The sequence below is a fragment of the Bos grunniens genome, chromosome X (genome assembly GCF_055505025.1).
Source record: "Bos grunniens cultivar Pamir isolate PY7600 chromosome X, Bosgru_T2T1.0, whole genome shotgun sequence".
NCBI classification, from domain to species: Eukaryota; Metazoa; Chordata; class Mammalia; order Artiodactyla; family Bovidae; genus Bos; species Bos grunniens.
Window position 1 is genome coordinate 35,629,652 of NC_141194.1, and position 27,107 is coordinate 35,656,758.

Here is a 27,107-nt window from a genome sequence, read left to right on the forward strand (position 1 = left end):
AAAATCTCTCTCAATAAATAAAAGTAATTGTACTCTCTTATAATTGATGCTCAAGAGCTACCAACTTCTTTTATATGGTGAGACTATAATAAGTGTTGCTTTCAACTTGTGTGTGACGCTCTAACTATTTGACATTCAAAACGTTTTTTGGTTGTTTGTTTTGCCATTTAACCTCTATTATTTTCTGTCTAGTTCCATAAGAGAATCAAGCCTGGAATGTTGGTACATAGTTATCAAACTCAAATCCTGTTAAAGCTAAAGAAGAATCCCTGGGTTCCTGACTGGCCTCACATAAACACTCATCTTCACTGTGGTGTTTGTATCACAGACATTTAAAAATAGTGCTTTGGAATCTCTTCCTGGAGATGAAGAACAGTGGTTCATATTATTAACTATTGATTCAATTTTAAATTTGATGTGGGCCTATTCAAACTGTTGGTTTCATCTTATGTAGGTTTGGCAGATTGTAGGGGTTTCCCAGGTGGCATTAGTGGTAATGAACCTGCCTGCCAGTGCAGGAGACTGAAGAGACATGGGTTCGATCCCTGGATCAGGAGGATCCCCTGGAGGAGGGTATGGCAGCCCACTCCAGTATTCTTGCCTGGAGAATCCCATGGACAGAGGAGCCTAGTGGGCTACAATCCATGGGGTCGCAAAGAATAGAACACAAAATGACTTAGCATCACGCGCATGTCTTTCAGTGGATTGGTGCAGTTCATCTATGTTATCAAATTCATGAGCATAGTGTGGTTCATTGTATTCTTTCATTGCTCTTTTAAGAGCCATAAGTTCTATGGTAATGTCCTTTCTTTGATCTTTGCTACAGTAATTTGTATCCTCTCTTGGCAGAGTAACTATCAATTTTATCAATCCTTTAAATGATCGGATTTTGGTTTAGTGAATTTTTTATTCTCTTGATTTCTTCTTTAATTACCATTGATTTCTGCTCTGGGTTTTATTATCTTTTTTCTTCTTACTTTGGGTTTAATTTGCTATTCTTTTCCTAGTGTCTTAAAATGGAAACATAATGATTGACTTGTTATCTATCTTCTTTCTAACATATGAAGTCAATGCTATAAATTTCCTTCCTGGCATCCCACATATTTTGATAAGTTGTTTTTTCTTTTAGTTCAAAATATCTTTGATTTCTATTGAGATTTCTTGTTCGACCCATGTGCTATTTAAAAATGTGTTGGTTAACCTCCAAGTGTTTGGAAATTTTCTTTTTTTCTTTCTGTTTGGTTTTACTCCTTTGTGGTCTGAGAATAAACTTTATTTGATTTCTATTCCTTTGGATGATTCCTGTTCCCTCCAGTCACTTGTATAATTGCAGTCAATCAATTTTACTTACCCATAAGCATATGTAACTATATATACATATATTGAGTGATGTATATATGCATATATAATCACATCACATATATTGTTGCTATTACTATTTTTAACAAATTATTTTCTCTTAGATAAATAAAAACTTTAAAAATTAAATTATCTTGGGGAACTTCCAAACTGTTTTCTATAGTGGTTGCATCATTTTACATTTCTACCATCAACACTAAGAGTTCCAGTTTCTCTACAACCTTACCACTACTTGCAATTTTCATTTTTTGATAATAAGCATCACAATGGGTGTGAGGTGGTATTTCATTGTAGTTTTGATTTGCATTTCCTTAATGACTATTGATGTTTAACATCTTTTCATGTGCTTAATAAACCTTTGTATATATTCTTTGGAGAAATGACTGTAGAAATCCTTTGTCCAGTTGTTCGTTGGTCCTTTTTTGTTGCTGTTGGCGAGTTGTAGGTATTCTTTATATCTTCTGGATATTAGTTTCTTATCAGGTATATATGATTTGCAAACATTTTATCCCATTCTGTGAGTTATCTTTTCACTCTCTTGATACTATCCTTTGCTTCACAATAGTTGTTAACCATGACTTAGTCCAATTTACTTTTATTTTTAGCTTGCTTTGAGTGTCATATTCAAGTTAATCTTTACCAAACCCAGGTGGACTGTGAAGAAGGCTAAGCGCCGAAGAATTGATGCTTTTGAACTGTGGTGTTGGAGAAGACTCTTGAGAGTCCCTTGGACTGCAAGGATATCTAACCAGTCCATTCTGAAGGAGATCAGCCCTGGGATTTCTTTGGAAGGAATGATGCTAAAGCTGAAACTCCAGTACTTTGGCCACCTCATGCGAAGAGTTGACTCATTGGAAAAGACTCTGATGCTGGGAGGGATTGGGGGCAGGAGGAGAAGGGGATGCCAGAGGATGAGATGGCTGGATGGCATCACTGACGCGATGGACTTGAGTCTGAGTGAAGTCCGGGAGTTGGTGATAGACAGGGAGGCCTGGCGTCCTGCGATTCATGGGGTCGCAAAGAGTCGGACACAACTGAGCAACTGAACTGAACTGAACTGAACTGAATGTCATAAAGATTTCCTCATGTTTTCTCCTAGGAGTTTTATGACTTTCATTCTTATATTTACTACTTTGATCCATTTTGAGTTGATTTATGCATGTCATATGAGTCCCACTTCGTTTTCTTGGTTTTTTTTTTTTTTTTTTGCATGTGAATATCCCATTTTCCCAGCACCATTTGGTTAAAAGACTGTCTTTTCCCTACTTAATGGTCTTAACAGCCTTATCAAAAATCATTTAACGATATGTGAGAGGATTTATTTCTCAAATTTCTTTTATATTCCATTAATACATATATCTGTCTTTATGGCAGTACCATTCTATTTTGAATATATAGACTTTTTGTAAGTTTTGAAATTAGGAATTAATTGAGTTATCCAAGTTTGTTCTTTCCCAACATTATTTTAGCTACAGTCTCTTCTCTTAAGATTTCATATGAATTTTAGTATGAGTTTTCCTGTTTCTACCAAAAATCATTAGTATTTTGATAATTATGTTAAATCTGTAGATCTCTTTGGGTCATATCATCATCTTAACAATATTTAGTCTTCCAATCTTAACCACAGAGTGTCTTTCTATACATTTGTGTCTTCCTCAGTTTCTTTCAGAAATATTCTATAGTTTTCAGCAAATAAGTCTTCAGTTTACTAGATTGTTTATTCCCAAGTATTTCATTATTTTTGATGCTACTGTAAATGGAATTATTTTTCTAATTTTTTTCAAATTATTTGTTGTTAGTATATAGAAACACTACTCATTTTTGTTTCTTGATTTTGTATTTTAAAACTTTACTGAACTTATTTATTAGCTTTCATGCCTTTTTATGACATTTAAGATTTTCTACATGTAAGATTATGTCACTTGAAAAGCTATAATTTTGGTTCTTTCTTCACAACTTACATGCCTTTTATCATTTCTTGGCCTATTGTTGATAGAACTTCCAACTCTGTATTGAATACCAGTGGCAAAAGTTGCCATATTTGTCTTGTTCCTAATCTTAAGTGAAAGTTTTTCAGTGTCTCACCATTAAGTATAATGTTATCTATCATTTTTTTGTTTCATATATAACCTTTATCATACTTAAGAAGTTTTTCTTCTCTTGCTTGTTTGAGTGATTTTTCTTTTTTAGTCATGAAATGGTGTTGAATTGCATCAATTGTTTTTTTCCCTCAAACTATTGAGATTACCATGTGATTTTTTTTTAACCTGTATTACATTGATTGAATTTTGTATGGTGAGCCATCCTTGCATTCTCAGAACAAATACTAATTGTTCATGCTTATAATCTTTTTGATAGTACTTGATTAACTATTTTTGCATCATTATTCTTAAAGGGATATAGGTCTGTAGTTTATTTTTTTTATTAATTAATTTATTTATTTGGTTGTCTTTGTTGTTGTGCGTGGGCTTTCTCTAGTTGTGATGAGCAGGGAGCTACCCTTCATCGTGGTACATGGTTTTCTCATTGTGGTGGCTTCTCTTGTTGAAGAGCACAGGCTCTAGGTACACAGGCTCCGGTAGTTGTGGCATATGGGCTCAGTAGTTGTGGTTCACAGGTTTCAGTTGTTCTGTGGTGTGTGGAATCTTCTTGGACCAGGGATCAAACCTATGTCCCTTGCACTGGCAGGCATATTCTTGTCCACCGTACCACCAGGGAAATCCTGTTGCTTTATTTTCTTATCATATCTTTGATTGGCTTTATTATCAGGGTAATGTTATCTTAATAGAATGAGTTAGGAAGTATTCCCTCTTCTCCAGTTTTTAGGAGAGTTTGAAAAGAATTGGTGTTGATTCTTTAAATATTTGATAGAACTCATATTGAAGCCTTCTGTTCCATGACTTTTATTTATTGTAAGGTTTTCATTACTGATTCATCCTTTGTTACTAGCTATTGGTCTCTTCAGGTTTTTCTATTCTTTATACTTCAACCATGGTTAAGTATGTTCCTCAGAATTTGTCCATTTAATCTAAATTATCAATCTGTGTAAAAAAGTCTTATAGTATTGTTTTATAATTATTTTTATCCTGTAAGGGTTTCCCTTTTGGCTCAGCTAGTGAAGAATCTGCCTGCAATGCAGCAGACCTGACTTCGATCCCTGGGTTGGGAAGATATCCCGGAGAAGGGTACAGCTACCCACTCCAGTGTTCTGGCCTAGAGAATTCCATGGACTGTATAGTCCATGGGGTCGCAAAGAGTCGGACAGGACTGAGTGACTTTCACTTGCACTTTATTCTGTAAAATCAATGTATCTGCAGTCTCAATTTTTATTTTAGTAATTTGTGTCTTCTCTCCCTTTTTCGTAGCTAAAATTTTATTAATTTTGTTGATTTTTTCAAAGAATTAGTTTTTACTTTCATTGATTTCCTCTGTTTTTTTTTTAATTCATTCTATTTATCATCCTGCTAATATTTATTGTTTCTTTTCTGTTGCTACTTTTGGGTTTATTTTGCTCTACTTTTTCTAGTTATTTAAAATGTAAGTTTAATTATGGATTTGAGACCTTTCTTCTTTTTACAGCTAGAAATTTCACTTTTAGCACTGCTTTCACTGTATTCCATAAGTTTTTGTGTATTCAAATACTTTCCTGCCTCTCATGTTATTTCTTTTTGTCTAATTGATTTTTAAGAGTGTGTTGTTTAATTTCCACTTATGAGTGAATTTTGCAATTTTCCTTCTGTTACTAGTTTCTTGTTTAACTTAACTGTGATCAGAAAAGATGTTTTGTATGATTTCAACCTTTTAAGATGTTAGTTTTGTGGCCAAACATATTATGTGTACTAGAGAATGTCTCATGTGTACTTGATAAAAATATATATTTTGCTGCTGTTGGGTGGTCTGTATATGTCAAAAATAGTATTTTAAACATTCAAACTTCAAAATTTTAACTCTATTTTTCTCTTGAGGACTGTCCTCTGCTGCCTCTTTATGCTAAATTATTACTTCATGGTTATTCTGAGCTATATTAAACATTTAGGAAATATTTTAATTCAATACTAGAGCATATTTGCTATTGCCAAACTAATAACATGATATTTGTGCTGTACAATTCCATGGTATCTTGTGGGACCACTTCACAGCAGACATACATTTTCACTGAGAATTTTCATCAGGGCTGAGTCAATTTGTGTCTGATATGCTACTTATTACTTAGCAGCCAGATCCTAAAGATTTTAACCTGCAGCATCTGAGCATATCATTGATAACATAAGCTTTAGAGAAGCTAGAAATGAGAATTCTCTCTCCTGTGATGGTGTGTAAGATCTGGGGGGAAGAATGAGCCTCAATTTGAGGATTTTTCAGCTCAGTAGCTCGAGTGGGAAGCTTGATGTTCCCAGATCAGGAGCTGGCATCACTAGGTGAACCATGGCATGATGTTTTCAAGGAGCATCACTGATGTGGTTAACAGTGCCCTGGCATTTGAGGAAAGGGAGAATTCAATGACAAAAGGCCATATCGTGACCCTCTGACTTAGAGAAGTAAATATGATTCATACTTCATATTATAAATGAGTCCACTAAGTTCAGTTTAGTTCAGTCGCTCAGTCGTGTCCAACTCTTTGCGACCCTATGAATCAACAAATTCAGGTTCAGGTTACTTTAGCCTTTGTAAACAAAGGAACTGTGGTATTCCTATCAAGAGTCAATGCCTAGCTGACAAAGTATCATGATGAAGAATAGATTGTTCAGATGGCTCTCTTTATGCTCTTTCCAGTGACTTCTTAGTGTTGTACTTTTGACTTATACTTAGAATGACCAACCACGTCTATTTTTCCAAGAACACAACTGTTCTTTTCAGGTAGCCAATATATTTCTCAGCCTTAATACAGTCAAGTTACTGTTATTTGACTTAGACTGATGTGCAAAAGATTCTAGAAGGATGAAAACTAACAAGCACACAAAGGGCTTGAAACAAGTAGGGAAAATCACATATTTGAAATCAATCATGACTTTGTCAGACCTTGGCAAATTCTTGTCTTGCTGAATTTTCAGTACTCTTTTTTAAAAATTCCAGTTGTAGAATGCACCACATACAATTGCCATAAATTTTAAATTAAAATAAGTAAAAAGTACTTGTTTAACACATTATGGACTAGGGGATTTTTGCAGAGACTAGCACCCATAGCCTGAGATTTGTTAAGTAAGTGAATATTTTAAAACTCTGGTCAATAATATTCATGGAAGAAAAGATGTATTGATATGTTTCTGGTCAATAATGTGTTAATATTCACTTAGGAAATCTGTTAAAAATTGCAGTTCCTTGTCCTTACCCTGTTATGGGTTGAATGTTTGTGTCTGCACAAGTTCACAAAGATGGGGGTCTTTGAAAGATAATTAGGGTTAGATTACATCATGAGAGTGGGATCCTCATCATGGAAATAGTGCCCTTATAAGAAAAGGGCAAGAGAGATTCAAAGTTATTCTACATGCCAGGGAAAGGCCATGTGAGCACACAGTTAGAGAAGGCATTTGTTTAAAAGCTAGAAAGTAGGTTTTCACCAAACACCAACTTGGCCAAGAACTTGATCCCCTGGACTTCACAGCATCTAGAACTATGAAAAATAAACTATTGTTTAACCCAACTGGCCTTGGCTAAGTTGTTACAGCAGCTGCAGCTGACTAAAACACCCCGACCCTTGGTATGTCTGGGACATGATTCCTGGGAAACTTTAGTCTTAAAAAAATTAGCACGTTACTCAGTGTAGATAAACATAAATAACAATGATAATTTTTTTAATCATAGAAAAAACAAACATGAGCAGATATTATTTCAGCAGCTTAAAAATACATAAGAGTTCTAACACAAAGCTCTGAATTAGTGTGAATACCACTGGACTTGCTAATGTGCTTTTTCTTGATAATTTATAGATACTTAACAGAAAAACCTAAAATGTATAAACTGTGCCTTTCTAGAAGTAGACTTTATCTGAAGATTCTCTTAGAGAATCCAAATTATTTAGGATGAGCTATATAAGAGCACATATGTTCGAATGATTTTGACTTGGCAAATGAAATTTTCTTATGGATGAATCGAACAGCATTTAATATGTCTGAAAAACTTTTAAAATATTTCCAACTCTACTGTCTTCAAGATTCTTCAGAATTCTTACTGTTTTAAAAACTATCAAAATGGACTATGCAGGAAATGTGAGATCCCAGGTTGGAAACAAATGAATTAAAGCATTTTGTAGGCATGTGTGTGTTGGGGCTGTGGATCATTTAGTAACACAGGATACTTTTTAAATAAATTTTCCAAATGCTACTTGGTCAATGTTATATTGCTTTGAGTCATGCGGTGCTCAAACATTATCTACATTTTTAAAGTTAGAAAAGGAGTGAGAATCAATTCAGAACAACTTAACTAAAGGGGAGTTTTCAAACTAGGCAGTGGTTAGACATGGATTTTGTATACCTCTATAAAATACGACATAGTTCTCATCTATACATTTTCTAACATACAAGTGGATTCCGTAAGATAATTTCTTCCTTTTTTTTTTCCTACACAGGTACAGGAAAGCAATCTATCCTCATATGAGTGCCACTTTGAATGTCTGTGGAAATAAATGAGAACTGATTCCATATGGACTCAGGTAAGCACAGCTCCCTCCTGGGAGCTCTCTCTCAACTCCATCTTGTTCAACCCAATAGCACTTTCCTTGGTGACAGAGTTTTGTGAATCCCCGTCCCTGGTGCCAGCTATTGATGTTAAGATCAGACTCTTTTCAGGTAGAGACATCAATGCCCTTGATGCGCCACCTCCCTTCCAGCCTCTCACATGTGCTCAGCTGTCAGCCAGCACTAGGGCTTGTGTCTGTAGTTACCACCCACTACCTGGATAGTTCAAAATGCCCAGCTCTCTGCTCTCCCCAAGTAGCTCAGCAGACCTCTTATAGAGCTCACTTGGGAATCTCTATTTCTGGTTATAAGCATGAGAAAAGATTTGACTTAATGAGGGAAAAGAATGGGAAGCCAAAAAGTGTAGAATCAGTCAGAACTTAACAATTCATGAATATTCCCTAAATCAAAGTGGGGGTAAGGATCTAACAGCCATGAAATTAAAAGACGCTTACTCCTTGGAAGAAAAGTTATGACCAACCTAGACAGCATATTAAAAAGCAGAGACATTACTTGGCCAACAAATGTCTGTCTAGTCAAAGCTATGGTTTTTCCAGTAGTCATGTATGGATGTGAGAGTTGGACTATAAAGAAAGCTGAGCACCGAAGAATTGATGCTTTTGAAGTGTGGTGTTGGAGAAGACTCTTGAGAGTCCCTTGGAGTGCAAGGAGATCCAACCAGTCCATCCTAAAGTAAATCAATCCTGAATATTCATCGGAAGGACTGATGTTGAAGCTGAAACTCCAATACTTTGGCCACCTGATGCGAATAACTGACTCATTAGAAAAGACCCTGATGCTGGGAAAGGTTGAAGTCAGGAGAAGAAGGGGATGACAGAGGATGAGATGGTTGGATGGCATCACTGACTCAATGAACATGAATTTGAGCAAACTCTGGGAGTTGGTGATGGACAGGGAAGCCTGGCATGCTGCAGTCCATGAGGTGGCAAAGACTCGGACATGACTGAGTGACTGAAGAAGAGGATATTAGGACCTCCTCCAGACGTGTAAAACAACTTCAGGAGAAAATGAAGCCCAATCTGTGCTGTTTGGATTTCCGGTTGCCAGGTAGATCTGCAGTGTCACTTGTTTCTGGAGTAGAGATGTTGGCAGCCCTGGCCCATTTACCCCCGGGAAGATCTCTTCTCAAAGAGAAGATTCTCCACCACAGCCACAGATCACAGGTCTAGTATGGAGGCAGCTGTGAGTCCAAGGAGACTGGGATGACTGTCAGCCTTGGAAGAGGGAGAAATTGTGTGATCTCAAAACTGTTGAGTGGTGATCTCCTTCAGGGCTCAGGATGTAAATATCCCATCACAGTTGTAACCCCTGTCACGTGTGGAGGGTGGTAAATGCTCAATAATTAATTTGAAATAAATGACCCAATGGATCTCCAACTCAAAAAAATTAAATCCTAGTGGCTATTTTGCCATTAGATTTATGTGCAAAAGTTACAACACTGTAGATACAGTACCATTTTTATTTTGGGAAAAGTAGAGATGAATATCTAAAATAAGGTATGAAAATGATCTAAAGATTTCTGTTACCTATGCTTCACCTCTGAGCTGAAATCATACCATTTACATTATAATGAACTTTTTTTTCCTGCAACTGCTTTTTTCAGTTAACCTCTGGGTTTCACTAGGAACAGGCTGATCTGTATTAACAGACAAAATAACATCACATTAGTGTTCAGCTTGTTCTGCTTGTTTTCCTACAAAATTCAGCTCACCATTTGATGTTATTATTGTTCAGTGGCCAGGTCATGTCCAACTCTTTGTGACCCCATGGACTGCAGAATAGGCCTCCGTCTCTGCCATCATCTCCCGGAGTTTGCCCAAGTTCATGTCCATTTGAATCGGTGATGCTGTCCAGCCATCTCATTCTCTGTCATGCTCTTCTTCTTCTGCCTTCAATCTTTCCCAGCATCAAGGTCTTTTCCAATAAATCAGTTGTTCTTGAGAGGGTAACAGGCAGGAAGGCCAGGGGTCTCCAAACAGAGGAAATAACCTGGAAGTGTCAGACATTTTTATCTCTCTTAAGCGGCAGGAGGAAACAAACTAGCGATATTTTTTTCCTTCTCTATACAAATTTAAAAGGAGGTTTCTCTTAAAATACTGTGTTGCCATAATGACCCCTGGTTTCACCTGAAGTTAACTATTCTCAAACCTTGAGATAACCAATGCATTTTTCTTATGGAAATGTTTGTCTTAAGCTATGCTAATGTACTATGCATTTACCCCAAATTCTGTCTTCAAGTCGGTTCATCTAATAGCTCAGAACCTACTTGACAAACCAGTATGTTATACTCAGATATTGTTCCCCTAATCTATGTAAATGAAACTATTTGTATGGTAATCTGTCCTTCTACAAGATTCAAGTTAATCATTTTATGGCCCAGGATGAACCATTTGGTGCCAAGATTATCCCAAAATGCATCTTATGGGTGAGGGCCTGGTGCCATTCTCAGTTTTAAGACATTCCTTTCTTTCATTAACAGACTGCTAGTGACTATATAATCGGAGAAGGCAATGGCACCCCACTCCAGTACTCTTGCCTGGAAAATCCCGTGGATAGAAGAGCCTGGTAGGGTGCAGTCCATGGGGTCGCTAAGAGTCGGACACGACTGAGCGACTTCACTTTCACTTTTCACTTTCATGCATTGGAGAAGGAAATGGCAACCCATTCCAGTGTTCTTGCCTGGAGAATCCCAGGGATGGGGGAGCCTTGTGGGCTGCCGTCTATGGGGTCGCACAGAGTCGAACACAAATGAAGTGACTTAGTAGTGACTATATAACATCCAGCTGAAGACTAGCAAGAGAGTACTCTTTCTGCCCCCTTCTGATGCCTATGTCAGAAGCTTTCTCTATCTCCTTTATACTTTAATAAAACTTTATTACACAAAGCTCTGAGTGATCAAGCCTCATCTCTGGCCCCGGATTAAACTCTTCTCCTCTGGAGGCCAAGAATCCCGGCCGTCTTTTTTCATTCAGCAACAACCTTTCATTCTCATCAAGTAGCCAGAGTATTGGCGCTTCAGCTTCAGCATCAGTCCTTCCAATGAATATTCAGGACTGATTTCCTTTAGGATTGACTGGTTGGATCTCCTTGCTGTCCAAGGCACTCTCAAGAGTCTCCTCCAACACCACAGTTCAAAAGCATCAATTCTTCAGCGCTCAGCTTTCTTAATATTCCAATTCTCACATTCATACATGACTACTGGAAAGACCATAACCTTGACTATATGGACCTTTGTCAGCATAGTGATGTCTGCTTTTTAATACACTGCCTAGTTTTGTCATAGCTTTCTTTCCAAAAAACAATCATCTTCTAATTTCCTGGCTGCAGTCACCATCCACGGTGATTTTAGAGCCCAAGAAGAGGAAATATGTGAGTGCTTCCACCTTTTCCCCTTCTGTTTGGCATGAAGTGATGGGACTGGATGCCATGATCTTAGTTTTTTAATGTTGCGTTTTAAGCTGCCTTTTTCATTCTCCTCTTTCACCCTTATCAAGAAGCCCTTAGTTCTTCTTCATTTTCTCCTGTTAGAGTGGTACCATCTGCATATCTGAGGCTATTGATATTTCTCCCAGCAATCTTGATTCCAGCTTGTAACTCATCTAGCCCAGCATTTTTCATGATGTTCTTGCTCTGCATATAAATTTGAATAAACAGGGTGGCAATATACAGCCTTGAAGTACTCCTTTCTCAATTTTGAACCAGTCAGTTGTTCCATGTAAAATCCTTAGTGTTGATCACCATAACTTCTCTAAAGAAATGACACTTCCATTTCTATAAATATTCATAATTATATTTCCCTATTTATTATGGAATCACTGAAGTCTTAGTCTAGCTGCATTGCACATTATAGGACACAAGTCAAGTCAAGCATTAGGTATGTGTACCAGAATAATTTAAAAAATTGTAAAAAAAAAAATTTATACTATCCCATTTTAAAACAGTTTAAATTAAGAGGACTCATTTTATTCCTTAATAATGGATACTTACAGAAATTGAAATGCTACTGAAAATTTGGCAACTGGCCCAAGGTCAGTTTTGCAGGTCACACCGTGTTTGTGAGATGCTGCTGCTGCTAAGTCGCTTCTGTCATGTCCGACTCTGTGCGACCCCATAGACGGCAGCCCACCAGGCTTCCCCATCCCTGGGATTCTCCAGGCAGGAACACTGGTGTGGGGTGCCATTTCCTTCTCCAATGCAGGAAAGTGAAAAGTGAAAGTGAAGTCGTCAGTCATGTCCAACCCTTAGCAACCCCATGGACTGCAGCCCACCAGGCTCCTCCATCCATGGGATTTTCCAGGCAAGAGTACTGGAGTGGGGTGCCAGGATGGATAATATGAATTCACTGCATTGGAAGGTCTAAGGCTGTTAGCTTTCAAAACCTCTCTTAGCAGACAAGTTCAATCAGCATAAAGATCACAGTGAGGCACGAAACTGTTACGTTGCATCAAGCAGGAAAGTAATTTATTCCTTGACATACCTGAAAATGAACAGTGCATTTCTGAGGCATGAGAACATGTATTCTACATTGTAGGCTAAGATTCATTTAGCCTGACCGATAAAGTTTCACTGGGAAGTATGCCTGTTTAGATGGCTTGGGTGTAAAGCTTATGATAATAGAAGGGAATAAAGGATCCTAGGCAGAAGGTAGCCACAATGGGACAAAAATCAGGGATTTCACAGTAAAGAAACCACTGCTATGAAATTATGAAGACCCTTTTCTCTCCTGTCCATGGTGGGGAAGTTTTGCCATTCCATGAGTATTTTTGTCTCAAAATGTACTTTCGATTCTTACAGAAAAAAAACAAACCAAAAAAAAAAAAATAAATTGCATTGTAAAAATCCTTCAAATTACCTCTAAAATTCCTTTGAAGAAAGGCTTAAACTGTTTCCTTTGTGTGTTCTCTCTGTTGAAAATGAACAATACTAGGCGTCTTTATTTTTCTCCTTTGCCATTTTCCTGCAGTGAGATTCTTTCCAATTTAATCCTCTCTCATCTGTAATTAGTAGTAGATAACAGCAGTTTGATTTTCTTTCTCTCTCTCTTTTCCATAAACAAAATGATGTGATTAGCAATATGCATTTAGTAATCCATTTAGGAAAATGTGGAATGTGGCAGAATTTGGTTTATTGTCCTGCCTGGCTTCCCTGTACTAGTCCTCCTAGCCCTTACCAATGGGGGAAGATTAAGGCAAAGATAATTCACTTTTGATACTGAAGGGGCCAGAAGGTGTGCTGTGGAATGCAGTTTTTACCTTAAGTAGATCATATTTGTATGGACAAGGCCATCGAAATGAAAAGGAAGAGGGGAAGGGCAAGGCAATGAGAAAAAGCTATTTTCCCAGTGTTGAAAGTGATGCCCCGGGAGCTGGAGTCACCAAGAGGCCGCTGGACTATGTGCAGTGGGAAGTGGATTTGCACTGCAGGTGATGCAGATTAGAGAATAAACTAGCAAAGAGGTAATTGCAGCCCAGGATGACAAGTTGACAAGCACAACTGAGAATGTGCAAAGGCACAGATAGCAGCTAGCACAGCGCCTCCACAAGCTGTGGCCAGAGACTCTGAGGCCGGTCCCAGCACGAGCTTCTCCAGGCTTGTCCTGTAGCGTCATCTTAGATCCTAACAACTTGCCACAGCTCCATCTTTCCCTCTGGAATTCCTGCCACCACACTTTAAAAAAAAAAAAAAAAAAAAACATTGCACTTGATAAAGGCCAAGATGAAGCCAGCATCAAGCCTCTTGCTGGACAGCTGACTTTACCTCTCACACATCCCTCTCAGTTGGCAGGTCCAACCAGCCACCAAGTTAAAGACACCTGCCTGCAACACTCATGAGGGAGCCTCAGGGGCTCTGCCCCTTCACCTTTCAACATCCCAGCACATCACACCTGTCTAGACTGGCGAGCACCGCAGAAAACTGCATGTGTCTGCCAAGTGAGAAATAATAATGAGGAAAGCTCCAGTTAGGGTGAAATGAGCCCTGTTTGCAGCATCAGACAAGTGAGAGGAGAAATCTGTATCCTGCCCCAGGGAGAACTTCCCACACACGTCACCATCCGCTCTGACGTCCTCATTTCATCTGTGTCCCCAGGAGGGCTCCGCTGCACACCGCAGGCCTCTCTTGTGCTCCCACCCATGATTTTCACAACATTTGAATATTAGCACTTCTAATAATGTGTTTAGTTTGCACACAGCTTAGAAATTCATAGCGTCGTTAACATTTAAGAGTCTAACACAGGTCTTTTCAAGATTCCAAATGTTTTCATTTGGCTTTCATTTCCTAGGGCAAAAATTGTCTGTTAAAAAAAGAATCACATCATGTATGAAAATAATTAAGATATTTGAACTATAATATATGTATACATTTTTTACATGGTATATAAGATGATATATGTAAGGTGTATATTACAAAATACATAAATATGATATATTAAGTATGTAAGCATGATATAGAGTAAGTATATAGTAGATACATATGATAGATTTACTATATGTGGGTAATATATGCAAATATTAAAGAGATATATAATATGTATGTACATATTATATATGTTATCCAAATTTTGTCTGGGTGTATGAAAATACCTAAGTAGAGAATTATGTGACAGGGCAGTGTGAATGATAACAATAACTGTTGATTAGAATAGTACACATTTTTCTTTATAAATCACCTTTACTTGCTTATTCACGTATACATTGAAATATTGCCAATAGACTACCCTCTTCTTAAGGTGAATATTTTGCAAGTTAATTCTCACTCTATTTAGTAAGAACAAAAAATAAAATCAAAATAGTCATCTTCTGTCCCTTACCAATTGGTATAAAACCTCCTCAGTAAGCCCATCATTCCAGTAAGCACAGACAATATGCTCCTTTAGAGCGATCCTAACTACTGTCATAAGTTCCAATCTTCATTTTGAAATGTCAGAACATATGCTGCTGCCAAGTCGCTTCAGTCATGTCCAACTCTGTGTGACCCCGGAGACAGCAGCCCACCAGGCTCCCCTGTCCCTGGGATTCTCCAGGCAAGAACACTGGAGATATGAAAGACCCTAAAAAGAGAGGGTCTTACATCTTTGTGGGATGATGTAGTGTGTTGATTCCCACAGATCCCTATAAGAAGGTAGTGAGAATAAGGAAAGAGAGGAAACATTCTTCACTGTAGTCATGACAGCCTAGGAAAAGCCAAGAGGCCAAATGACTGGAACCCAGGGCTTAGAAGGAAGGGGCCGTCAGGGAGGGACCAAATCACAGAGAGGGTTCTTACTCAGGTGGCCCTGAGATTGTGCATCCAACTCGGCAGTCAGAGGAGGCACAACTTGCTCACGATTTAGGACCCTGATCTGCGGTACATTGACTCAGAGAAGGCGACATGGAGCCACAGGAGAGATTGCTGCAGCCCTCGTGTGCCTTATCCTCACAGGTGGCAGATTAGGCTTCCCGAAGGAAAAGATGGTATCGTTACAGAAGGGAACAGATGCAAGGAGTGAGAATGAAAGAGAATAAGAGAATGATAGTCCTAAATATATATATATATATACACACACATATATATACAGACATACGTATGTGTATATTATAGATATATGTGTGTGTTTATATATATGTATACATATAGTACAAAACATATTTAGGAAGTCTTTTTTTTTTTCCTTTGAATGAAGAGTTACTGTAAGAGCCATTAAACTTATAAAACCAGGGCCTTCATAGTCTTTCTAGAATAAAACCTACTTTTCACTTCAGTAAAGGGGAAAAGTGAGTACTAAGTGGGGAAGAGGTACAATGGCCATACATAACCTGAAAGGGCATCAAGGGAGAGGAAGGCCGAGTTGACACTGTCCTGAGTCAGCTCATGGTGGCCAAGGCCAAGGACCAGCAGGTGGGAAATGGGGGTGGCTGTGGTCACGTCTCCTAGAGCAACTTTATCTGCTTTAAAGAGTGACCAAGTAGTCATAAGTAACCATTAGAAGGATGTATTGTAGAGGAAATTTAAGCTACAGGAAAAAAAAAGTCCTATTCTTATGTTACTCCAGGTAACCCATTTATATTTGATATTTAATAAAGATTAGCAGGGCTTCCCAGGTGGCACAGTGATAAAGAACCTGCCTGCCAATGCAGGAGACATAAGAGGCATGGGTTCGATCCCTGGATTGGGAAGGTCCCCTGGAGAAAGGAATGGCTACCCACTCCAGTCTTCTTGCGTAGAGAGTCCCATGGACAGAGGAGCTTTACAGTCTACAGTCCATGGGGTCACAAAGAGTTGGACACGACTGAGCAACTGAGCACACATAGAGATTAGTAAGGAATGTTGACCATATTGACACACACAAAAAAAATTAAGAATTTTAGCCATAATATTTATCTTTCCAGTAAAATCTGCACATCTGTCCAGTTATTCATAATAGTACGTCAATAGCAAGTTATCCATCCAATATTCTATCATTTAGAGTCTCCTTGGTTAAAGAAAACTTGCTGGGTGCAGACTTAATAGACCATAAATTTAGACCTTATGTAACCAAACATAGCTTTTATTTCTTTCCACAAATTAATTTCTGTCACAGCATATTCTATATCAGGATCTGGTTCTCTCTGATGCAGTAACAATGACACTGTTATTTTTATTACTACTATTAGTATTATTATTGCTATTACGATCTTCTCAGTTCCAGATAAGCCTAGTTACTTTGGTGTTTTTTCTCAGTCATTTCAGCTTTGACTCAGAAAAATTCTGTACTTGGATTCTTCTTTTTTTTTTTCCTTTTGGAATTGATGTTAAATCCTACTCGTTTACACAAACACCAGTGTCACCAGTGAGAAGACAGCATTTTTCTCCATCTTGCTCTATATTCGTCCCATGCTGGAATCTAAAGTGATATAACTCATGCAGTCCAGCCTTTGGATTTGTCTCTGCTCACCCTGCCATCAGCAGAAATTCACAAAATTGGCTGAGCCCCAAAGCCGGTGCAGCGTTCCCTTAAACTAGCTTTAAGACATTTATGGATCTGCCAGCAGTTTCTCTCTAAACTAGTATTCTCTTGAGGTATCACTTGAGCTTTTGGGTGGTCTGCTATTTGTTTGAAATCATAGGACCCTTAGGAGGGTAAATGGAAGGTTGTAGGCCATCATCCCTTCCGCCTAGAATATGCCGCCCCCCTTTTCTAATCTTGTGCTGTATCTCCATGGTCCTCCAGGAGACCCTGTAGACTTCCCATCTCTCTTTGATTTGTCAAGGAGGCTATTACACATTGAATTGTGTTCCCCCAAAATTCATATGCTGAAGTCCTAATCCTCAGGGATTTTATTTGGAAATAGGGCCTTTGTAGATATGATTAGTGAAGATGGAGACATTAAGATGGGCTGTAATCCAATATGACTGGCATCCTTATAAAAAGGGGGTTTTGGAGACGTACACCTATACAGTAAGAATGCCATGTGAGGATGAAGGCAGAGATCAGGGTGATGCTTTTTTATAAGCTATAATTGCCAGATTGCCCCCATACTACCTGAAGCTAGAGGAGAGGCTGAGAATAGATGGTCCCCTTCCCTGGTGACTCAGATGGTAAAGAATCTGCCTGCTGTGCAGGGAGACCCACATTCAAACTCTGACTCAGAAGGATCCCCTGGAGAAGGGAATGGCAACCCGCACCAGTATTCTTGCCTGGAGAATCCCATGCACAAAGGAGCCTGGCGGGCTGCAGTCCATGGGGTTGCAGAGTTGGACACAACTGAATGACTGACACACACACACAGCCCCTAGAAGGAACTAACCCTGCTGATACCTTGATCTTGGACTTGTAGTCTCTAGAACTATGAGACAATACAGCTCGGTTGTTTAAGCTACTCCGTTTATGGTACTTAATTACAGTAGCCCTAGCAGACATATACAGAGGCCTATACTCTGTCTATCTTTGTAATTCCTAATTAAAAACATTTGTTCCAGTTTCTCACTCATCAAACTCAAAAATGGAGAGAAGGTGGGTTTCATACAATGTGTTTTACATGTTTTCTTCCTTTCTAGAACCTCTTGGAGATCAGAGCATTTCTTGTTCAAGAACTATTGGGTACTTCCTAATGCCAGGCACTCTTTTAGGCAATGTTACCAAATATGGTGGTAATACAACAGGCAATGTTCATGCTTTGCAGCTCACAGAATATTAGGAGATTATAATAAATGAGTGAACAAATAGTAGAAACTTCCATAGAGAAAAGGGAGTAAAAGGGTAAAAGAATAAAAGAGATGGGAGTTATTTTTATAGGTGGTGAAGACAAAGTCTTTCTGATAAACTGTCACTTGAGAATCTGAGTAAAACAAGAAACAAGCTATGCTGTCATCTAGGTGATAAGCAGAGGAGATGGCACATAATCAGTGCGTCTTGGGGTGGCGTGTGTGATAGAGTGGCAGATGAGGAATATTGAAAGTACAGTTGGGTAAATACTTGTTTAAATGAATGAGCACACCCAGGAATTGTTTCATTCACTTGTTTGTAACATGTCAGAGTGTTTGTATTTATCACGTGTAACCACAAGACTTAAAACATAAATTCTGTGACTTAAAAGAAAGAAAAAGGCATCATAGACAACTGGTGTCAGTCAGTGTCAATATAATATAAAGCATTGGATTTCATCAGTATTTAGACAAGATGGCAGACATTAACTGGTAGGAGTGAAAGTGGAAGAAATGCGCAAAAATCCACAAAGGTAAAAGGGAGTAAAGCAGCTATGATATGGATGAGATGGTGGCATGTCTAATGTATTTTACTTTACAGCATTGTATTGGTTTTTCCATACATACATGGAAAAGATATTTTTAACACCCCAGTAATCAAAACAGAAAACATTGTCAGTAATAATTATAAAACCAAAAAAAAATATGTAACAGAAAAACAGAGAATGACATGTTTATTATTGAAATTTTTATATATCAGATCATATCCAGAAACATGAAATCAGTTCATTTAGGGAATTGATTTTTTGTTGTTTCAAATCTAAAGAACAAGCCATTTTAGGAGCCTAAATTTGAATAATAAAGATTCAAGTTCATCAAAATAGTTCCTGTGCAAGCCAAAACATTTACTTAACAGAAGAAAACCATTATACTTTGCAGTTCGCACTATTTTTTCACTGTTTAAAATAATGAAATACTCATGAAAATTCCAACTAGTGGCTTAAAATGACAGAACTGAAGTAACTCAAGTTGTTTTTTTGCTTGGTTACTCACTGTGCCTGCAGTGTTCAGTTTTAATCTCCTGTTCAAATGCAAGAAAAGGCAGTAACAGAGATGAATGACATGAGCTCTGAATAAAGCAAGCTCACAGAGCTCAGAACATTAGGAACTCTCTCGAACAACACATGTAGTTGAGTCCCTGTTTGTTGAGGGCTACATTTGGGGAGCTATGCCTCCATCTTTGAAAACTGTATAAAAACAAGTTGATAATATGTATGTATTTTTTTCTTCATCTGGTAAAATATTTTATAGTCAACTTGCCTTAAATATTTTCTTGTCTGAAAATCTCTGAGTAGAAGTATAAGGAAGTAATAGCCCATTCTCTCTCTCAGCTTGTGTTTTTGGTGCTGAATATTTCACAGACTCCTTTATCCATCAGCAGCTTTATAGTGACTGTTCTGTATCAGATTCTTCACTACTTTCCTATCTTTCTCTTGAGTGTAGACAGATAAGAGGGAAGATGGAGTGACAGCCTTGTTTGAAAGGTGACCCCTCCAGAGCCCCAGTGTGCCTCTCTAACTTACCTCCTCTCCTGCCAAATTCTTCTTTGTTCTCACAAACAGAAGTAATATCATTAATGGACTAGCTGTTAACCAGACACTAAATAGAATTTCCTTTTCTTAGGCAGGTATCTTTGATTAGGCTAGTGTTACTGATAGCTCAGTTGGTAAAGAGTCCGCCTGCAATGCAGGAGACCATGGTTCGATTCCTGGGTTGGGAAGATCCTCTGGAGAAAGGATTGGCTACCCACTCCATTATTCTTGGGCTTCCTTTGTGGCTCAGCTGATAAAGAATCCTCCTGCAATGCAGGAAACCTGGATTCGATCCCTGGGTTGGAAAGATCCCCTGGAGAAGGGAAAGTCTACCCACTCAAGTATTCTGGCCTGGAGAATTCCATGAACTATATACTTCATGGGGTTGCAACGAGTTGGACACGACTGAGCACCTTTCACTTTCATTATCAGATATAATGTCCCTAGACTTTTTGGATTCTTGCCCAGGAAACTTGGTTGATAGAGGTCAATGTTTGTATTTTACTGATGACATCCTCTTTTTAACTTTTAAAAGTCATACACTGTTTATGGAGGTTGATGAAATGTTTAGCATCTCAAAATTATTGAATATTGTATGTAAATGATACTTCATGCTGCCATTATGGAAAATGACTATATGTAACTAGATAAAGATAGAAATATTACAAAGGAGATCCATTTAGAAATTCAATGAACTTTAGTAAAATTAAATATAAAGAAAGATGTTACAGATGAATGAAATTCAAGACTGAGGCCTACTACTCACAGAATGACTATTAAATAAAATGTAATAGTGAGGTATGCAATATAGGAGTAAATAAAGTAAAGAAAAAAGAAATAACCAGGTCTGTGAAATCAGTAAAGACATTTTCAGCCAGGGAAAATTTCCCAGAAAATTGTCTTTTTTAAACCCTGAGCACAGTCTTGTTAATTTTTTCACTAGATAAGTTTTAGATTCGTAACAGTATACAAGCTATTCATTTCTTTTTTTTATTATTTTTATTTTTTATTTTTTTTAATTCATTTCTGATATCAAGAGATGTGATTCAAAATGAACTTGCCAACAAATTTACTGACACTTGTTTTTTTCCAGCAGAACATATCAAGGAAAAACATCAGAGGTCATGCATCTTCTTTTTTAGAATTTTTTTAAACCATCTTTATTGAGATACAATGACATACAACATTGTGTAAGTATAAGATGTACAATGTGATGCTTTGATAAACGTATATATTGTGAAATGATTACCACAATAAGGTTGTTTAATACCTCCATCACCTCACATAATTACCACAATTTTGTGGTAAGAATGTTTACGATGCATTTGCTCAGCATTTCAAGTGTATAATGTAGTAACCTTACTGTACATTAGGCCTCCAGAACTCATTCATCTTACAGCTGTTGTTTGTACCTTTGACCAACATATTCTCATTTCCTATATCCATCAGCCCCCTGGCAACTATATTTTACTCTGTTTCTAAGAGTTCAGCTATTTTAGATTCCTACATATAAGCGAGATCATAAAGTATTTGTTTTTTTTTTGTTCTGACTTATTTTATTTAGCATAATGCTCTCCAGGCCCATACATGTCAGCACAAATGCCAGGGTTTCCTTCATTTTCTTGGCTGCATAATATTGCATGTAATATATAAATGTATTGTTTTCTTTATTCATTTATCCATCAGTGGACAGTTAGTGGTCATTTAGGTTATTATCACATCTGGAATATTGTGAGTAATGCTGCAGTAAACATGGGAGTGCAGCTATCTCTTCTAGTAGTGATTTCAGTTTTTCAGGTGTATGCCCAGATTTTTGATTCAAATGGAAAGTCTATTTTTAGCTTTCTGAGGAATCTCCATACTGTATTCCATAGTGTCTGTAACAATTAACATTCCTACCAGCTGTTTCTAAAGCTATGAAGACTAGTAAGGAAGGTCACAAAATTGAAGGAGGAGTTGAAATCCCCAGGACCCAATTTCAGAGAGCAAGAACCAGTATATGCCAGGACATTCCTGCACTTCATCTATCGTTTCTCTCTGCTCGTTTTACTTGACCACTCTTCAAATAGATTTCCTCTCAGAGAGGAAAATACAGACCCCAGCAGCTGCAGATTTCCACCTTGTCTGCTTTAGGAACTCCAGAGATAAAAGAGCATTTCTTCCCTATCCTCCTAGCATCTCTCTATCAAACCAGAAAACGTCTTGGATTGACCTGCTTAGGTCATGAAAACACCCCATGACTACTGTTTTCAAGATAGTGTGATAGAATAGTGAGTCAAGGCAAGGAGGCTAGGTGATTTTAAAAAGAAAATGCATAAAGCATGTATCTACTGTGAGTTAGACAATTATATTCCAGCACATGTACCACATTACTATATTAAAAAATGTTTAAAATAGATTCACTATAGTGATGTGGTTAAATAAATTCTGTATTACCTGCATACAGTAAAAAAAAAAATTCAACCATTAAAATTCCTTTTACAGAATGTTTAAGGATGTGAAAAGAGCTCATGATATTATAATGAAAACAAAAAGATAAAAAATATTTCTAGAAAACACACCAAAATGATAAAAGTTATCTTTAGAATATAGAACTGTAGGTATTTTATTTACTTCTTTCCAATTTCAGGTGTTCCAAATTTTCTACACTGATCATTAATTTTATAATAAAAATAATTGTTAAATACATGATAAATATCAGGAAGTAGGACATACTGGCGGATCTTAGTGCTGTCAGATGAGTTTATAGGCCTGGTAGAAAAGCTGTGTGGAAGTACAGTAGTATTGATTTTACTACCATCCTTCCTTCTGCGTCCAAAGGAGTGATTGAAGCTTGGGCTTATAGGAGTGATATGTTTATGTTTCTTAATAGAAACTGTTATAGGAGTGTATGGGTGTTGCCAGAGTCTCTTCTGGAATTACCTATAAGCTAAACCATCTAAGAATTAGTATCCTGTTTGTCACATGTTCAAAAATAAAACCAAATTATCTATGTATATTGACAACGCATGTTCAAGAAAAATTTTATATTCAAATACATTGCATATCTAATGACCATGCAATCCTGGATCTCATTGCCAAATGGGAATGTTAGGAAGCAATGAACCTGTTTTTTGTTTTATTTTATTTTATTCCAGTTTTATTGTGATATAATTGACAAATTAAAATGGTATATATCTAAGGTATACAGTGTTGCAATTTGATAGATATATACATGTGAAATGATTACCAAAGTAAAGGTAATTAACACATCTATCACCTCACATAGTTATCACTTTTTGTGTGTGGTGAAAATATTTAAGATCCACTCTTTTAGAGAATTTCAAATATGCAGTATAGTGTTATTAACTATAGTCACTATGCTGTAGGTTAGTGTTAGTCACTTAGTCGTGCCCGACTTTTTGCGACCTCATGGACTGCAGTCCACCAGGCTCCTCTGTCCATGAGATTTTCCAGGCAAAGATACTGGAGTGGGTGGCCATCTCCTTCCCCAGGGGATCTCCCCAACCCAGGGATTGAAACTGGGTCTCCTGCACTGCAGGCAGATTCTTTACTGACTGAGCTACAAGGGAAGCCCATGCTGTAGGTTAGATGCCCTGAACTCATTTATCTCCCAACTGAAAGTTCATACCCTTTGACTGACATCTCTCCATTTCTGTCACCCTCTAGCCTCTAGCAACTCACTTTTCGGCAACTCACTTTTCTACCCTCTCTTTCTATGAGTTTGACTTTTTTTTCAGATTCCATATATAAGTGAGATTATTATAGTATTTGCTTTGTCGTATGCACCAAGAATACACAATGGGAAGTTTATAACTGAAGTTTATACATTTGACCACCTTTATCTGTTTCTGCCTTCACCCATTTTACCCAGTTATAATAAATAAACCCTGGAGAAGTAATTATAGCAGAGTGACTGTAGTTAATAATACTGTATAATATGCTTGAAAGTTGCTAAGAGAATAAATTTTTAAAGTTCTCATTGCAAGAAAAATAATTTTGTAGCTATGTATAGTGACAGATGCTAAGTAGACTTATTGTAGTGGTCATTTCACAATATGTACAAATATTGAATCATTCTGATGTACACCTAAAATAAATATGATGTATTATGTCAGTTATATCTCAATTTTAAGAAAGAACACACAATGGGGAAAGGATAGTCTCTCTAATAAATGTTGTATGGAAGATGGTTTCAGTTCAGTTCAGTCACTTAGTCATGTCCGACTATTTGTGACCCCATGGACTGCAGCACGCCAGGCTTTCCTGTCCATGACCAACTCCTGGAACTTGCTCAAACTCATGTCCATGAAGTCAGTGATTCCATCCAACCATTTCATCCTCTGTTGTCCCCTTCTTCTCCTGCCTTGAACTTTTCCCAGCATCAGGGTCTTTTCCAATGAATCAGTTCTTTGCATCAGGTGGCCAAAGTATTGGAGTTTCAGCTTCAGCATCAGTCCTTCCAATGAATATTCAGGACTGATTTCCTTTAGGATTGACTGGTTTGATCTCCTTTCAGCCCAAGGGACTCCTCAAGAGTCTTCTCTAACACCACAGTTCAACAGCATCAATTCTTCAGCACTCAGCTTTCTTTATGGTCCAACTCTCACATCCATACATGACTCCTGGAAAAACCATAGCTTTGACTAGATGGACCTTTGTTGGCAAAATAATGTCTCTGCTTTTTAATATGCTAAGTTTGTCATAGCTTTTCTTCCAAGGAGTAAGTGTCTTTTAATTTCATGGCTGCAGTCAACATCTGCAGAGATCTTGGAGTCCTAGAAAATAAAGTCTGTCACTGTTTTCATTGTTTCCCCATCTATTTGCCATGCAGTGATGGGACCGGATGCCAGGATCCCATCACAAAATGTTGACTTTTAAGCCAGCTTTTCAGTCTCCTCTTTAAATTTCATCAAGAGGCTCTTCAGTTCCTCCTTGCTTTCTTCCATAAGGGTGGTGTCATCTACATATCTGAGGTTATTGATATTTCTCCTGGCAATCTTGATTCCAACTTGTGCTTCATCCAGTCAAGCATTTAGCATGATATGCTCTGCACATAAGTTAAATAACCAGGGTGATGATATGCAGGCTTGACTTGGTCCTTTCCCAATTTGGAACCAGTCCATAGTTCCATGTTGGGTTCTAACTGTTGCTTCTTGACCTGCATACAGATTTCTCAGGAGGCAGGTCAGGTGGTCTGATATTCCCATCTCTAAGAATTTTCCACAGTTTGTTGTGATCCACACAGTCAAAGGTTTTAGCATAGTCAATGAAGCAGAAGTAGAAGTTTTTCTGGAATTCTCTTGCTTTTTCTATGATCCAGCAGACGTTGGCAATTTGATCTCTGGTTCCTCTGCCTTTCCGAAATCCAACTTGAACATCTGGAAGTTGTCGGTTCATGTACTGTTGAAGCCTAGCTTGAAGAATTTTCAGCATTCGTTTGCTAGCATGTGAGATGAGTACAATTGTGTGGTAGTTTGGACCTTCTTTGGCATTATCTTTCTTTGGAATTGGAAAACTGGAAAACTGACCTTTTCCAGTCCTGTGGCCAATGCTGAGTTTTCCAAATTTGCTGGCATATTGAGTGCCGCACTTTAGCAGCAGCATCTTTTAGCATTTGAAATAGCTCAGCTGGAATTTCATCAACTCCACTAGCTTTGTTCATAGTGATGCTTCCCTCAGGCGCATTTGACTTCACACTCCAAGATGTCTGGCTCTAGATGAATGATCACACCAGTGTGGTTATCTGGGTCATTAAGATCTTTTTTGTATTCTTGCCACCTCTTCTTAATATTTTCTGCTTCTGTTAGGTCCATACCATATCTGTTCTTTATTGTGCCCATCTTTTCATGAGATATTCCCTTGGTATCTCTAATTTTCTTGAAGAGATCTGTAGTCTTTCCCATTCTATTGTTCTCCTCTATTTGTTTGCGTTGATCACTGAGGAAAACTTTCTTACCTCTCCTTGCTATTCTTTGTAACTCTGCATTCAGATGGATATATCTTTCCTTTTCTCCTTTGCCTTTTGCTTCTCTTCTTTTCTCAGCTATTTGTAAGGTCTCATCAGACAGCCCAAAATGAGAAAGAATGAAACTGTACCCTTACCATACACCATCGAGGCTTCCCAGGTGGTGCTAATGGTAAAGAACCCACCTGCTAATGCCAGAAACACAGGAGACGCGGGATCCATCCCTGGGTTGAAAAGATCCTCTGGAGGAGGACATGGCAACCCGCTCCAGTACTCTTGCCTAGAGAATCCCATGGACAGAGGAGGCTGGTAGGCTACAGTCCATGGGGTCGCAAAGTGTTGGGCACAACTGAAGCAACTTAGCACACATGCATACACGATACACAAAAATCAACTGAAAGTGGATAAAAGACTTTAAGACTCAAAATCATAAAACTCCTAGAAGAAAATGTATGGGAAAAGCTCTTTGACATTGGTCTTAGCAATGAATTTTTGAATATGACACCAAAAGCAGACAGCAGGAGCAAAAATAAACAAGTGAGACTCTGTTAAACTCAAAAGCTTCTGCACAGCAAAAGGAACAGTCAATGAAATGAAAAATCAACCTGCAGAATGGGAGAAAATATTTGCAAATTGTATACCTAATAAGCAATAAACATTTTAAATATCAAGGCCTCATTTATGGAAGTCTTATATTTTCCATTGGGAGAAATAATATAAAACCCCATGAGCTAATACCATAAAGGGAAAGTTACAAAAGCAGGTCAAAGAAATCAAGTTACTCTTCTATCAAACTCAAGAGAGAATTAAAGATGTTCTTAATCCACTAACTATAAAGTACTGATTGTAAATTTGGCAACAACAAGAAATTCACATTTGCTCAACATTGATATATCCATGAATTATAGTGAATTTAGAGGAGGAAGATATTAAGTTTCTCAACTATCCAGTTGAAATTTTTTGAAACTGTGAAAGTCTTAGTCATAAATATGTCTTGTTTCACTAGAAGCTTGGCAGAAATCACAGCTATATATGAGCAAATGAATGTCATAAAAACGAGAGAACATTTAGTGGGAAGATGTGTGTGTGTGTGTTTATGCTAAAACTAAAGGAGTTTTCTTTTTTATTTTGTGAATATTGAAATAATGTTAATAGCTTGTGAATTTATTTTTACTTAGGTCACTAATAATAAGAGAATGTTCCAAACACAGAAAAATAATTATTTCTTAGAAATCTGCTTTTTACACCTATTATGTAAAAATTGAAGACATGTGAGGATTCAAGCTGAGTTATTCACTACCTCAACTTGGTAGAAAATTGCTACTCCTTCAA

At 37.7% G+C, this 27,107-nt stretch overlaps 1 long non-coding RNA gene across 35 annotated transcripts in view; it reads left to right on the plus strand.

Moving 5' to 3' along the window:
• The window catches only part of LOC147340119 (uncharacterized), a 571,221-nt gene that overhangs the window by 77,129 nt on the left and 466,985 nt on the right, over positions 1-27,107 (plus strand). For 24 of the 35 annotated variants that reach the window (XR_015158927.1, XR_015158929.1, XR_015158928.1 and 21 more), the window contains 2 exons: positions 7,925-8,008; positions 20,904-20,997. This is a non-coding gene — a long non-coding RNA (uncharacterized LOC147340119). Of the gene's footprint in view, positions 1-7,924; positions 8,009-9,101; positions 9,121-20,900; positions 20,998-27,107 lie in introns of those variants that run through there. The other 11 variants (XR_015158948.1, XR_015158950.1, XR_015158951.1 and 8 more) reach the window with 3 other exon arrangements.